The following is a 16,315-nucleotide window of genomic DNA, read 5'->3' as shown; positions in this document are numbered from 1 at the left end:
TGCTTGTTACCGAGCTGCGGACACTGTTTTTTTTCCCTTAGGGTGCCTGTTTGTTAAAGAGAAGCTTTATCGCAGTAGGGTTCCTGACATAACGATGTTTACCATATAGCAAGAACAAATAAGTGCTCATGGCATCTGCAGATAAATACAGAGAATGTGAACAGTGATGACAGAAGGAGAACATGATATTTATGATAGTTCAGCTAATTAGTATGATTAAATTAGAAACAGATGGGATGGATAAACTGCAGCATACAGGCTAGTAATTTTTTTGACTCTGAGTTATTTTAGTTCAAATGATCTTCTAAGGGAAATGGAAGAAGCCTCTAGACTGAACAAAGCACGCTGCTGTAGTAAGTAGGATGACTTAATAAGTCTTTTTACCACCGTCTAACTCCTAGGCTAAATCTTTACAATCTAGGGATACAGGGACCTCCCTGACAATACAAATGGTAGCACTGAGCTTGAGAATATGTTTATTTCTCCCTGAGAGACTTGCTCTTGTCTACCAGCAAAACTTTATTTTGGAGGTCTGTTGAAATTATGATCCCATAAAGTGGTTTACGTACTGTTTAAAAAAAGACAAACTCCCAGTGAATTAAAAAGTCCTAAAGAACTGAATTTGTAAATGCGCACTTAACGCAGCTCCATCATAATAATGACACTCTCAGAGCTAGTTCTGTCCATCCATTAACTGTATAAACTGGGGTTTGTTGAAAGGGTTGCAGCAAAAAGGTGGGTTGCGGGGCTGCTTTGATATGCCACTGAAACCAAGGCTTATCCCTCTCCATCTCACACCATTAAAAGGTTTGTCTGGTTAAGGTGAGTACAGGTGAGAGCTAGCTAGAGATAAGTCTGAGGTAATGCCGGTCCACTGGAAGCAGACAAAGGTAAGGTGAGAATTGTATCCGTTTCTTTTATGGATGGCATATAGCTGCCACTTGTGTTCTTCATCTGAATAGTTTGAGATCCCCAAGGGCAGTAAAGCAACGGCACTCATTTCCAAAAAGGTTTATGTTCTGTCTGTCTCTAGTCAGAAAATAGGAATCAGTGTGGGCCTGTAGATCTTTAACATTATCTACTCATGGATAGATTATTGGAATAGACAATATAGGAGCTTATTCCATATATCAACACAGCAATGAAGAACTGGTGCAGAAATTACTTGCACTGCGTTTGGTTAGGCTACCTAAGCCTTTAACTCGGGTCTGAATTAAAGCTACGACAATCACTGAGTGCTATTTCTCCTCTGGCTCTCAGCAAGTACACAAGCAGAGAGGGGAAATAAAATGAATGCTTGTTCTGCCTTCTGACCACTGTAGTATATTTTATACTGTAGTAGTTCTGCCTGTATTGATAGTAGCTCTACCATCAAGGAGAACACTGTTTTTCAGTAATAGTGCATGTGCAATTGGATTTGGATCTGTCAAATTATGGCTATATGAGATGCTCAGACACACCGTCTGAGTCTGCATTTTTCAATTTGTTTTGGTGTTTTTTCAGGCAGATGTTGTAAATTAGCTATAAAAATATTAAAGGCAGGCAAAAATCCCTTCTGGTAGTTTCGAGTGTGATGTGGAATCCACACAGACTTGCTCACACAGACATTGAAACTGATACGACTCAGCAAAGATCCTGAAGTGACTTGGAATGATTTTCTGCTGCCATTTGCCCACTTCTTGGCATGCAGCATCAGCCACACATCTTATTAGCTTCCCAGAAATCTGTGAAGTGTTGAGCTCTGATGCTTTCCCTCAGCCACAGAGACTTGAGTACTTTAACCATTAGTCTCCTTTAGCACAGCCAAATAAATAGTCTAGTGAACGTAAGAGGAAACTTGTCAATATAGAGTTGCAGCACCATGGCAATTACAGTTTAGAAGTAAGATTCCTATGGTGCTTAAAAAGTAACTTAAAGGTAGCCAAAATTTTGCTCCTTCTTTCATGTAAACTTGACTAATTTACCTGCTAATTCACCAGTGAGTTATCAAGTGTTGCTTATTGAATACGTAAAAGATTGTCTCCAGTTATGATAAAACATGGACACTATTTTAATCAATATTGAAAGTAGTAGGATTTTAGCTGTATCTGCTGACAGATAAATGTACATGAATAATGTACACAGATATACTTATACTGCTCTGTCAACTGTCTCTTCTGTAAGCATAGATACAGGTAAGACCAAGTAGCTGTAGAGTAAGCAGTTTTTTGCTCCTATTATCCTGAATTGCTTGTATATACAAGTCTAATAAGCACAGTCCAAATCACGGTCTTCTCTTCAGCAGCTACATCAGTGTGGCCTTATCATTAAGCAATTGAGTTTCAGCTCTGTGATAAAGTAGCAGATACTTGTTTCCAGCCTTATACCTTACAGCACATTAAGTGTGTGATAGCTGGTGATAATGCGGTATGAACAATTGAATTCCCCTCCCCTCTGTCCTCACAGTAAATTGCTGACAGGCTTTCCTGATGGTCTCTTTAAAGTAGAAGAGATGCAAGTATTTTAAAAATACCTATTCTTAAGGGAAAATAGAGTCCGAAAAGCAGGGACTCCATGAGCATAAAGCTACTGTTTGAAAGCACTTTGAGTCACCATCTGTGTCAGTCCCAGAAGTGTCAGAAGAGGCAGACTGCTATGTGTAAGCAGTTTACCTCATCAGAAACCAAATGCTAGTGCCTATTTATTTGCCTTACTTTCAGAGTGATCAGGACACGAGTCTCAGTACTTTTTATGGTTGTGGGTGGAACGACAGAGCTGCTGCTGTGAGTGAAGCCCAGTAAGTATCTCTGAAATTATCTCTTATCTCTAGAAAGTCCCTTAAAGCTTAAGTTTTAAGAAAGTTGAGACTTTTACACATGAACACAAGGTAATTTAAGGTTTTTTTCTAGCATCAGAGGACAGACTATGTTAGGATAGAGATGTAACAGGAGTCTAGGACAGTACTGAATGCTTTCATCTTTATAATTGAGGCCTACTGGTTAGGAGAAAGGAAATAGTGGTAGTGCTACATACTAAATGTGGCACCTTCAAGGATATCAGTCAAATCTTTTTCTTTAAAATTTGCTTGTTTGCTACTGTATTTATGACAATCCTTCCAGATCTCCTTAAGAAAGCAGACAATTTCCTTGCTTTCCTATTCTTCGAGTGTGATAATGATTGAGATTTGAACATGGCTAGAGATGAAGTTTATTCATGTGCTTGGAACAGATTATCCTTTGAGAAAATGACGATATTTGAGCTAACTGGCAAGTATACTATTGTTGCTTGTAACACACCTGGCTAATGGACAAACTGTAAACTATACCAGTGTGGGTTACTGTGTTCCTTATTGTATGCTGCTGCTCTTATAAATGACTGTAAAAATACATCTTTAAGGAATTCCGTAATAAAAGTAACTATCTTGCAAGAAGTCAGTCTTGAACAGGAAGAAATCAAAAGCTTACTTTAGTGACTGAGACAAATAACCGGAATTCGTAACACAAGGAGCACTTCTGTTAAGCCAGCATTTGCTGTATATATATGTCACTCAGGAGAGATGCATACATAAACTTCCTATCAGTGTTTCTTTTGATTCATAGCAAACATTCTGTGAAATACTAAGGGATGCCTACGTAGCCATGAAGGCATAGCTTAGCATTTACAACACCTAGAAAGCAGGTAGTTAGCCCATCAGAATGGCTCAGAATACCTGTGTTAGGTACCCAGACCCTGGGTAGTGTCAGTGGAGAACAAGAGCTATTTCTGGACCTGATCAGGTTGCTGTGGTGACAGCATGAGCATAACCTGTGCTTTGGTTGTGGGATGGGGAGCATTTGTCCAGCCCCCCGCTTAACACCACTGTTGCTGTATCAAGTCCTAAAAAGATCACAACCCCCCCACATTTTGTTTAGCATGCCATCTTTTCCATGTGGACTTGCACATTTAACTGTGTGGGGCAGCTGCCATGGCCATTACAGGCCATAAACACCTCCTGTAAATTCTTGCTAAACCCCCAATAAAGGCTGTGTTTGTTAAACATCTAATTTAACATCCTAAAGGCTGCTATTGTCATGTAGTCTCACAATTGAAATGTGCTCTTTTTTAATCTACGTTTTTTCTGTCTCTTTTTTTTTTTTTTTGATACTTAGTCTGCATCTTTTAGATACTGATTTTTCTGCTAAGCTTCTTTATCTTGCAAACATAATGACAGCAATTGCAATGACTTATTAGGTGTATCATACATATATGTGCATGTTATGTATGGTTGTAAAACTTACTTTGTCAGCCTAGGTACTACAATGTTTCGGGTTTTTTTCAGTAGTATGTCTTTCTTCAGCTTATCTGCTGTATATATGCCGTGTACATAAGTTCTCGGTTTTCATCAAAGGGACTACCTTTTCCAGTGCTCTGCATGTCAAGAGACATAGGGAGAAGTGGAGGTTGATGAGTTATGCATGATACAATAACATCTCTTTCTAGCTCTTCTTTTAGTGGCTTCCAACTCTAGCCAGATAATCTATGGATAACAAAACTTGTAAAAATACTAACACTGGTAGTGTCATTTTTGAGATTTAAAGCCAATACTCAGCCTAGGGTGGCTCGAGGCAGTAGTACGCACCATTTCTTAGTTACTCTTCCCAGTTATCAGTATCCTTTATTAACATTAATTTTTACATAATTGCTTAACAACGATATGCTTGCCATAAAATAAAGATCTGAAGTGTTTATTACATAAAAAGAAATACACCGAGGATATAGCTATATTGGCAAGTCTGCAAACAACTGAAAACAGAGAGGACTGTTTCCTATTATGGTGATTTTCTTTATAACCAAAATAGCTAAGAATTTTCTTAAAACAGTGTCTAAGTTCTGTAGGACTGACATACCACAAGGTGGCTGCAAGAGAGATTTTAGTAATATATTCTTAGCAATTTTTATTATATTTCTGTGGTTGCATGAAACTGGAAACAAAGTCGAGTGGCTTTTTTAATTGGTTGGAAACAGAAGTGCCAAGGTATTAACAGGACTGTCTCCTCTTAACCCGCAACCAGGCCGTTTCAAAGAATGTTTATCAGTATGAAAATGGCTATCTATGTACGTATATACGAGTTCTGCATGACAGCTATTTCTGTCTCTAGATGTGTGTTTCTGATACCACAGCTCACTTTCAATAAATGCACAAGTAAGATTTGGATTATTCTGCAATTTATTCAATTCAGTGAATGGTAAGCTGCACACAGGATTTGCATTCCTGAAGATTGTATGAACTGTTTGTTTCTCTGCTTTTTTACTCAAACTCCCTCATTATCAAATATGCCAATTCAGAAAACAATATGAATCTCAGTATAAAGTTAAGCATTTTAAACCTCATTAGCTCCAGTAAATCTCCTACAGGCTTTTTAAATTATTTGCTGAATAGGAGAGTTCTCAGCTACATTAGGATTAATATGCTTTTCACTCTCAGCCTTCCTAAGCGGTTAATCCTGTGCAAAATCCACCTTCATTCTTCCGATAGCATGATTTTTTTTTTTTTTAGCTTGTTTATAGGAGCTTGTTGAGATTTTTTAAAATTCATTTGTACATCTAAAAATATTGGGATATCAGCTTGGCTATCACAGGTTTAACCTTACTGCTGAGGTTTGGTTATGTGCCATGGATAATGGAAAAAAAAAAAGTAACCATTCCACAGTGTTTTAAAGTTAAAGCTTAGCACCTTTGAATGTGTACCCAACTACAGAGGAGTTTATACCTAGCTGTTGCATTCACATCTACTACTACTTTTTCTGTTTATCTCATTTTTTCAAAACCAGTTAAGACAAATATATGTACGTATCTGTGAAGGAGATGAAACTTGTTTGTAAGTCACAGAAATTCTGGTGTAAATACAGCTGTGGCCTCTGAGAAGAATATAAATATAGAACAACATGAACATAGAAGTTATGACAGGTATCTTTCTGTTTATTTTATCCCTTCACTCTTGACTTAATCATGTGGCTTTTAAAACTTGTTGCCTACATGGTGTTACAAGTTATACAAAATAAACCCCTTAGGTTAAAGTCTAGCATGTTCATTTTCCTGAGTAAGCAGCAACACTAAAAAATTTTGTTACGTCCCAGCTAATACTGATAATTCTGGTAGTGACAAACTGTTTAACAATATTGATATTTTAATTGATACTGATAGGATTCAAGGCTAACACACAACAGTGACTTTGCAAACTTCTCTAGATGTTCCTGTACATGGACTTTGTACAGGCACAGATGGCTCCTCGATAACTGTTGATAACAGTTTAGATCAGCCTCCCTGTTTGCAGATTCGCAAAACATTTCCTGTGGCTGTGCAGCTATCTGGCTAGCAAACTTGCATTTGCTGGTTTTTCTTCCTTGTCTTTCTGTGAGCCCCCTGGAAGCAGTCCAGAGACATCTTGAATTCCATGCGTTCCTGCCGTTCTGTGGCTCACCGGCTGAAAATTGTTCTAGGCTCTAGGCCTATAAAAAATTGCCAGAAAGATTAAGTTATCTTGAAACTCCTTACTGTTTCACAATGCACAGACACAATCACTTTTGTTTTCAGTATAAAATTCTTTAGCTAGTTAAAATAAGAAGAGGAAAATCTATGAACGTTTTCCAGTTTATTTTCTCCTGGTTTTAATCCGCATTTAAAACTAAGAGGTTTTAAGAAGGGTTTTTTTGTTTTTAAATAAGCTGAAATAAAATACTGCTAACATAAATTAAAACACTTCATACTGCTCTAGCTACAGACTTGAGCTTTTGTGTTGAGATTTGAGAGATTTAAACCACCAATTCTGAAGTGACCCAGACAACAATAAAACTGCATATGGCTCTGAAAATCATGCTCCATGCTTGCCCGCCTAGCATTGTTGGCCAGAATTGCTATTCAGGGTAATTGTGCATACATGTACTGTCTTCCAAAACAAATCAATGATTTTGTGGAATAAAAATGTCACAGTGGGGAGTCATTCCAGGCTTACACCATCAAAACCATTCCAGAATAGCTGCACTATTCGCTTTTCCCATGCAGTCCTGCAGTGGTGTCCATGCTTTGTCTATGTTTTGTTGGCTTGTCTGATTAAAAGCTTCTACATGCTCATATAAACTAGATTTTAAAAAGAAGAGAGATGTTAATGGAAACTCCCAATTGCTTTACATTAACAACAAATATTAGCTCAAAGGCTAGGTCATTTAAAAACACTGACATTCTGAAAAGGTGCTTCTCTCTTAATCTCCCATTATATATGGTGACCCTATTTTTTTCATAGCATGTATCAATTATGTATCTCAGGTTGCATGTTCAGTAAGCAAAAGGTAACCTTGCAAAAACTACGCTGACAATGTGATTTGAGCAAAAGGCTTTGCTTAAAGCTAAAAATATTATCTCACATTATAAAACCTCTAGGTATTTCCACAGTGTATAATTCCAGTGTATAAATTACGTTTCTTTAAAGTGTTAACAGCAAAACAGGAGGATATCTCAATATAGAAGCTGTGGAAAGCACCAGGTATGCCTTATGACACAAACTCTGGAGAGTGATGCTAAAATTAGAGGCTGATGAAGACCTAGAAAGCAATTTGGAATGTAGTTAGAATACCTGAACATAAGAACAACTCACATAAAGACAGACTAATGCATGTAGCCTAACTTCCATTTTGGAGCAACAGTGGCCAGTCACAAATGCTTAGGATAAAGACAATAAGAATAAGCAAACAGACAGTGATATCCACTTGTTAATCCTCTGAGCTAGTCTGCCATCACGTTCAAAACAAGCTGGAAATTCAGGTGACCCTTGCAGCAGCATACTAGAGCATTCTAAATAATTCACCAATGTTGCCCCATTCAGGTGATAAGTCAGGGTATGATGTGCCAGTACAAACAGAGTCATCACATACTGGATTTGGAAATTAATTCAAAAAGCTGGTGTGCCAAGGCCAAAGGGAACCCAGTAAGATAAACCTGACTATTCAAGGTCGAAACCTAGGAAAATAATGACTATGTTATTCAGGCCAAGTGCTGGAATGAGATGGGCTGCTCTGGGGATGTATTTAGCTGAATGCTGGGATTAGTTTTCCTGTTGCTTTGCATCTTGTTGTTTGACATCGTGTCCAAGAATGTGCAAGATCTGACTGAGGTTTGTTTTTCTCATAGCTGAGGCAAAGTCTCTGGACAATATCCACAAAGGAGGACCCTGTGGATTCCAAGATGTTTAATAATTTTGTGCTTCAGCCTTTCCCTGATACATACCTGACAGGCATCCATACAGAGATATTTTCAGGGTCTTTGTCCTTTGAGCATTCCCTTTCTGCATAAAACTTAGTAGGAATGTAATTGCCTTGAGACCTCTATGCTTTCTCAAATCTAGCTGCCATTGCCCCATGGACTCAAAAGGTATTCAGGCTGGGAGAAAGACCTGTGCAGAGACACTATGATCATAATTATTTTGTTTCCATTAGGACAAAGAACAAAGAGAAATTTTATTAGTAATTCTTAAGAAGTTCAGGAACTTCTCAGCTTTCCGAAACTCTTAATGATAAAGGAAAAATCTCTTATGTATTAATGCAACATGCTTATCCTTTACCTTCTCTGTAATGGGCCTTGTCACAAAATAATCACAGCCGACATGTGGACGGTGGTTCAGCCTAAAACCAGAATTCCATCATTCTGTTAAAAACAAAAAAGTTCTCATTCTCAGACCATGCCTTTAGCTTAGTAACCACAAGGAGGGGAGAGATATATTATTGCTGAAGTGGGAGGTATCAAAATTCTAGCAAGTAGCTGCTCATCTGGAGTTTGCTCACCCCATATGCATCAAATTGATTCCTCTGTTGGACTCAAATCATAAGAGTCACCTAGACAATGGATCTACAGTTAACAAAGAGGGTATGTACATGCTATGAGTGGTATAGAGGGATGCTGGTAGTGCCTCTCCAGAAGGCAAGGTGTCACCATAAGTGGCATGTTTACTGTATTTAAGAGAAACGGCTACTCAGCATGATCTTAAACTCTAATTTGGGAAAGAAAAAATACAGTCTGGAACACATCTCTAGAAAGCTGTCGATCCTAGTCTTCTTTTAGCCATATAGGTATCTTTTTCATATATTATTGATTAGATTATATTGGTCTGCAATCTGGATGAGCTGCTGTGGAAGCTTTTTAGCTCTGACAGCAAAATCATTATAACAGTCATCACAATTATTACCTTTACTAGTAGTCAGAGTAGGAAGATAAAGTATCAGCTGGAAGCTGATTTTGTAGCTTACCCAAAGCCTGTTGCTGCCTATCCTCTCCAATTTGCGAGGCCTGGAAGACGAAAGAGATTTTAGAATGTTTCTAGTCTTTCTCCTTACAAAGAGAGCCTTGAAAATATGGCATGATTGAAAAAAAATAAATCACTGAGGTGGAAGAGTGCTCACAGATTTTTCTGAGAGCTAACAGGTTATTTGCAGTTCTCCATCAGAAACTTAGTTCTGGAAAGAAAAACATAGCTCTATGCCACGGGATTGCAGGGAAGGCAATCTGTGACGCTGTCAACCAGAGCATGAGGCTACGGCAAGCTCCCTAATAGGTAGCAGGAAGGAGGATCTCAGTAACACAAGATGCAGTTTGACCAGGGGGAGCAGACAGCACTGATAGTAACTACCTGGCTGACCAATAGAGGTCAAACATAATAGAGGCCAAACATTCAAAGGACCTGAAATTGCATTATGTATGGTATTACGGTATTACCGATTACAAGATTTTCTTGTTCCAAACAGCATTACAGGATAGGAAAGCTGGATTTTCTCTTACTATGGAAAAAGAATTAAGGTTTCACTGCTGTTTTATGCAGCAGTGTTGGCAAGTTTTGTAGGCATTAGACTTTTGGAAGATTTAGGACGAAAATGAAAAGTGCTTCTTTCTGGCAACAGGGGAAATACTTTCAATACTGAGCTTTTATTCTGCAACCAGGTATAAACAGATACATTAAGAACAGCTCATAGTTTGTGCTGTGCAGGCTCCTTTTTACAGACAGATATCTTTCTTCTCTGTCTGTACAACTCTCCCCCGTGGGCACTCTGACCAACTCCACGTTGCTGCTCATGCCACTACAGGCTGCTCACAGCTGAAACTCAGCTGTAGTTTTTCTTCTGAGCTGGCATATCTGCAGCCGCTAAATGTATATTGACCGGCTATGCTGCCCTGTGGGTACCTCTTGCTATCAGTCTCCTTGCTGTCACTGTATCTTTGCTTGCCTGACTGCTTCTACAAAAGGTGCGATTTAATTGTGGTGGCAGCTAATTGTTGGGAATTCGATAGCCAAACACTGAGATGCCAAAACAAAATAGGCATGTTTGAAAATTTAGGCTCTCCATCTTAATCCCGTGACAATATTCTGGCATCAGTGTAATACTGAAAGGTTGCTGAAAGCCCTAGACCTTTGTTACTGGCCACACTTTGTTGTCTCTTGGATTTCTTTAAAGTGTTGTTCATCGTTTTCTGCCAGTCACTCTTGATGAAGTACTTTTCCCACTAGCGAGGCAACCATAGGTGTACTCCTGCCTGTCTTACAAGCCAAGATACACAGCAGCATGGAGCTAACGCTGCTCCACTAGGAACTGCCTGACATGACTCAGAAGCAACAGCATGAGCTGAGTGATACTACCAGTGTTAAATCAAAACTACATGTAGAGGCAGCACTGAAGACATTTGGGGCCCATTTCAAAACAGTCGTGGTCAAATGGCAGGGAAAGGGTGTAGCAGAGAAATTAGCTTCTCACATCTAGAGCAACAGCTGAAGATAGGTACCAGTACATGCTGTGGAACTGGAAGTACTGAAGGTACATTTATGTTGTGAACAGTATCAACTATAAATCTTAATTGTCTGTAGCATTTAATAATCTAGAATTCAGCTGAATATGTAGGCAGCTTCTCTTCACCTTTCACTGCTCTTAGCTCAGGCTCTGGCTTGTTTGGAGAATTGTCATTTGAAAATATTATGTATTCCAGCAATTATACCAAGCTGTTCTGTCAGTAGAGTGGATCAAGTAGTCAAAATGATGCACCATTTACAAAGTACTTAGTTTCTCATTTGCTTACTACAGCATATGAATAAACATCAAGCCGTGGTCTACACTGAAGAAAAACTTTCCCACAAATTCTTAACACTTCTAACCTGTATTTGTGAAAGAGATTTGAAAATCGTCGGTGGTTTGTAGTTTCAGCTCTGGAGACACATTGCACTTGCAAAGTGTTTATCAGGTTAGGAGACCCTTCTTCACTCTATTTGTTTCCATTTCAGGATACTAATGTCTCTCGGGCTTTGCTAACAAAAGGGTTTCCTTTCAACAGCACTGTGGGAAAAACACAACTACATTTGAATATTGTCTGTATGACAGCTTCCTCAGGCTCTACAGCTGACAACTATACTGATTAAGAGTTACAGATTCAAAAAATCTCACAGTAGGCCAGGCCCTGCTGACTTTAATAGAAGTTACTCACATGTTGACTACAAAATCAACAGTTGTTTTTCCCATATAAAGACTTGTTTGAGAAAACAGGTCTTCATGAAGACTTGTTAAACACAAACCAAGTATTGGATTTTTTTTAAGAAGAAGCTACTCAGTTCACACTAGTACAAAGTCAGAATCATTCATTCAAGAGGGTTTTTTTTTTTGTCACTAAAACGCTAGGTAGATTAGCAAAACAAAAGCATTCATAGCTCAAGGTCCTTTCTGCCTGTTGTAGCTTTTAAACAAACCCATTTTTGAGTTGTCCCTTTGCACCTTTTCCCCTAGACTGATTAGCCAATGTTTGTTGTCTGTAGTTTTGTAATTTCCACTTCTTGGAAGATATGTAAATTAAGGAAACTTTTATTATCTTGGAGCTTTGTATTTCCCTGAAAAAAGCAAAAGGTTTACTGTTAAGGTTATGTGTGAAAAGTCACCTCTCATATGTAAAGAGCTCAGCCTTCTGTCTTTGTTTTGATGTGGGTGTGGATTAAGCGTTTAACAAAAAGTGTTGGTAAAGTTCACACTACTTAATGCTTTTGTGAAGTCTTGCTTAAATACAAACTTTCTAAAATAAAATGTAATTCAAATCTTCTCAATAAACAAACACATTTTAATTCCTTCTTTAGCTCATTGATACTCACCTGGGAGCCTTTGCTCAGTTTAAATACTGACTACATCAAAAAGGAGTCCCGTCTTTTATATTTGAAAGGTTGGGTGTTTTTCCCAACTCTAACACTTGTCCTAATAAAAGACATTACCTCTTCCCGCAAACCTTGCTTCATTATATTGTAAAGCATAGCAGAAATAGAAGGAATTCAAGAGGTTATTACAGAGAGATTTCTGAATGATAGACCAAAAAGATCAGTACTTTTTTAGAGAGGGAGCCAAATACCTGACAGAGGTATAACAAATCAAAAAAAGGCAGAAAGAAAATAAATTGAACACACCTGATTACCTCTGGCACTCTCAGAATGTCAGAACAAAGGTTTTGCAACTAAACTGAAGAGCAAAAATACAAATGCTTGCTTTTCACTGGGGAAAAAAAAGATTTTTTTTTTCCCCTTCTATGTCTTTACTTAAGATTTCCCCTGTCCTTATTGCCTATTAGCTCCTGGTCTCTGTTGCAAGAACAGATGAATTTTAATCCTTTTGCAAAGAATTTTCAAAGTTCTACAAAGATGTCAAATTTAATTTTATCACTCAATATAGTCTTCCAACTGAGTGCTGATTTTTCTTTCAGCTGCTCCCTCACATTTGCACAGGGCCTAGGAGAAGGAGCAGCCTACATTGTTCAACAGTGATCACTTCAGCAGCTGGTGAAGAAGCAGCATGGAGATGCCATCACCAACCTCATCTGCTGAGAGGAGGTTTGCAGTGGGTTTTAATATGAATATTCAGTTCTAACAAGCAGCTGCCTCTCTAGGGAATGGCGTATGAGACCACACATCACAGTGCAAAAAGAGACAACATCCAGCAGTCTTCTTGGGTGCTAGCAGTCCTACCCATATTTTCAGATATGTACTCCTTGCCTTGTTCTCTGTTATTTTTTTATGTACTCTATGGGTTTTATACTAGGTAATAAGTAGCAGAAGAAGCAAAGCAGCAACTGCTTTGCCCTTTCAGAAAGCACTGAAGTAGCCAAAATCTAAAAGCCTTTTGCATCTAATTGCCCTGGAGATACATCTAGCAAGGGCATTGCAAATGCAAGTCTACATAGATCCTTCAGGGTAAACTACTGTCAACTGTACTGATGCCTGACAAGTTCTTTGCTCTGATCTGTTTTCATTGCACATTTTATAGCCTGGTGATCAGATTAAGGTTCGTGTTCACCGTATTTCTGTTGCACTGGAAATGCTCTTTGTGTTAATTTTATCTTGATTTAGTACAGCAGCATACAGCATTTTCTTTGAAATATGAGGGATTAAGAGTTTTACCAGGAAGCTCCTGTGATTTGAAAACTCCCCGGAGAAAGGTTGGCTTCCATTTCTTTCGCAGTCAGATTAAAGTCACTTCCTACATCTGCATGGTTATATCATTCATACATTACGTACATAGGTAGGTCATCATGATTTGTAATTAGGTCATGGTTTTGGGACCCAGGAAGGTCTTATTTTCCAACACCAGCTCTGCCACTGATTTCATGAATAATTGTGGGCAAATCATTTGGTCTTTCGAATTCAGTTGCTGCATTTATAAACAGGAATAACATCTGATGAGGCTGAGCGTGAGTCGATTAATTTAGGAAGGCAGGCACAATTGTCCTTATATTAAAAAATGGTGGAAGTTTGTCTGATAGCTATTACAGGCAAAATCATTACAGACTATGAACTTCTTAGAATATCAATGTGCTTAGACTTGGGAATGCCTTCTGAAGTATAACAGTAAGGCATTGACAATTTTGCTGTGGGTTTTTTTTGTCTTTAATAGGAGGGAGAGCCAAGCTTGTCTTACTCACACTTTTGATATCAATGTGACTGATGTTTTGTAGGATGGGACTGGTGACTTGCAGAGTAAGAGCAGCAAAGTGTTGCCCTATGAGGATAACTTTTCTGCAGGATGCAAAGGAATTTTGTGATTTCTAGCAATGCTAATGGCAGTCACGGGGTGAAAAATATTGCACATAGGGCTGGAGACATAGGGGCATATACTATTCATTTTGACTTACAAAGATTTTTTTTTTTAAGTTAATATACATTATTTTTAACAAGAATTATATCCATAGTTCTTTGCATTAAAAATAGATTTGTAGGGGAAATAGGAAGAGTCTGTCAGGTTTTTCATGTTCACCAGGCTAAACCTATCTGCCTAATTGCATACCACAGCATCTAAACTGTAGAATTGTTTTAAAAAAAACAAAACAAACAACAAACTTCTCATTGCAACTAGCTTATCCTGTGGCATTTAAAACGTATCTTTGTAGAGTCTAGTAAAGCAAACACTTCAGCCCTTAGTAGTTATCATGAGTAATTAACTGTTAACAGTGTTCTCGGGTAAAGCGTGACATTTTGTTAATGTTCTACAGGAACATATAAATATTACCAAGGGAGAAGTTTGTTGTGAGCATCACAAAGATAGCTGACACAGAAGAACAGGGATAGATTGTAATGTGAGAGAAAAGGAAGGAATATTAATTACTAATACATTTCCTGACATTCACCTTTATAGTCTCAAATCTTGTGGTAGCATCTCTTCTCCAACCTGTGAAGGGGTCTGACTCCCTTAAATTTAGTGAGTTTGTACCAAAGATGTGTTCAGTGGATAGCATTTTATGTTAAAATGAAGTATTTCTCTTGAGTTTTCAGAAGCAATTGCCGTTTCCAAGTGGGTGATTTCCATTTGACTTCCAGTACAGAATTATTATTTTACTACCTTAGTGAAAACTCTGTAGTAATTGAAACTAATATTCCCATTTCGGTTTTCTGATACTGACTGTGGTCTTTTTTAGAGGATATTCCTCTGCCAAGAAGAGGAAAAGGATTATGACAAAGTGATACAAATCTCATAGACAGCTTTTAAGTGCCAGGCCACTGTCTCGCTAAGGACAACACTGCATATTCCTGGCAGGACACTGATCTTATGTGTATTTATTTCGGTCTTGCACTTCTGTTGGGTAAGGGTATCACCTCCCCAGGGAGGTCTGCCTAATATTGGAAGAAGCTTTAAAGAGGGAGAGAAAATAATGTGCGTATCCTGGGAGAGGAGAAAAGAGAAGTGGGAAAGCAGAAGGGGCAGCTGACTGGCGAGAGTATGCCAGTAGATAGCATACTAAGTTGAAATTGGAGTGTAACATGGCTCATGGAAAAAACCTTTCCTTGCAAGTGGCTGGAGTCAGAGAAAATGGTGACAAACATCAAATATGATGTTAAAATGGTAAACACAAAGCTCTGTTGTTATTCTGCTTGTGATGCTAGCAGGCGTTCACATTGGACGGGGTAGAAGGAGTGGCTCCCCCCACGAGGATGCAGGAAGGCCATGAATATTCTGTCCAGCCTTTCTTTTCCCTCCTCATTTTCTCTCACTCGTTCTCCAACTCCCTACGCCCCACCCCAAAATTTCCTTCTTTCTGGCAGTTTTGCAAAGAGTGTGACATTTCTACCAGCCCCCTCAGGATGCCTGGAAAGGAGATGAACGGGAAGAAGGGTTGCAGTTGGGGCTGAGCTGCCTTCTGTGCACGCAGCAGTTCTAATGGGCTGGGAAGAAGCTGCCTCCTCTGCCTCTGTGCTCTTCCCTCTCCTGGCCCAGGGTAACCCAATCTGCTGCTGCGGTGCTGGAGGCCCAGCGGTGCTTCCTCTTCTGCCAGAGCCCAGGCTCACCGGTTTGGGCATGGCAGCTGTGGAACGGAGCTATGAAGGGCAAGGCTGTAGGGCAAGAGGTGGTTGTCTCAGGAGGTGCCTTTGCAAGCAGAAGATGCAGGTATTAGGGAAATGAGGGGAAGGCCCTGGAGGCAGTGCTTTGATGAGGCTCTGAGGAGTAGAGAAAACCAGCTAGAGGTGCAAGGGGCCCTTGCTGTAACATGGGCAACAGGATTTGAGGAGCTTTGCCTGGATGGAGTCTGCACATACTTTGCTGTATACTTTTACATGCAAAGACTTGGGGCGGGGAGAACAGAAAGTTTGCACTGTTTCACTCAGAGAACTGGGACACCTGGGTAGGGGCAGGCAAGAAAGTGGAGGTATGAATAAACAGGAACAGAACAAAGAAAGATGACAAAAGCACTGAAAATGTGAAGAATATTTTTAAAGAACAAACAGGAGTTGGTAAACTTCCCAAAGCTGAACTGATTGTTATCAAAAGGTTGTATCAGCCTTGAACTCCTCTTTTTCTCTTGCTTT

General features: G+C 39.0%; 1 long non-coding RNA gene across 4 annotated transcripts in view; it reads right to left on the bottom strand.

Annotated features, from left to right (window-relative positions):
* Positions 1–4,732: 4,732 nt before the first annotated feature.
* LOC148051541 (uncharacterized) overlaps positions 4,733–16,315 on the bottom strand; it is a 35,933-nt gene continuing 24,350 nt past the window's right edge. For 2 of the 4 annotated variants that reach the window (XR_015699704.1, XR_015699707.1), the window contains exons 4-7: positions 9,255–9,294; positions 8,573–8,655; positions 8,239–8,404; positions 4,733–6,467 (exon numbers count right to left, since the gene is read on the bottom strand). This is a non-coding gene — a long non-coding RNA (uncharacterized LOC148051541). Of the gene's footprint in view, positions 6,468–8,238; positions 8,418–8,572; positions 8,656–9,254; positions 9,295–16,315 lie in introns of all 4 variants that reach the window. The other 2 variants (XR_015699705.1, XR_015699706.1) reach the window with 2 other exon arrangements.

The sequence above is a fragment of the Nipponia nippon genome, unplaced genomic scaffold (assembly GCF_047370975.1).
Source record: "Nipponia nippon isolate SJK-2023a ecotype South Korea unplaced genomic scaffold, ASM4737097v1 scaffold_6, whole genome shotgun sequence".
Taxonomy (NCBI): Eukaryota; Metazoa; Chordata; class Aves; order Pelecaniformes; family Threskiornithidae; genus Nipponia; species Nipponia nippon.
The sequence above is the reverse complement of the archived record's forward strand: the minus strand, read 5'-3'. Positions and strand labels throughout refer to the sequence as shown.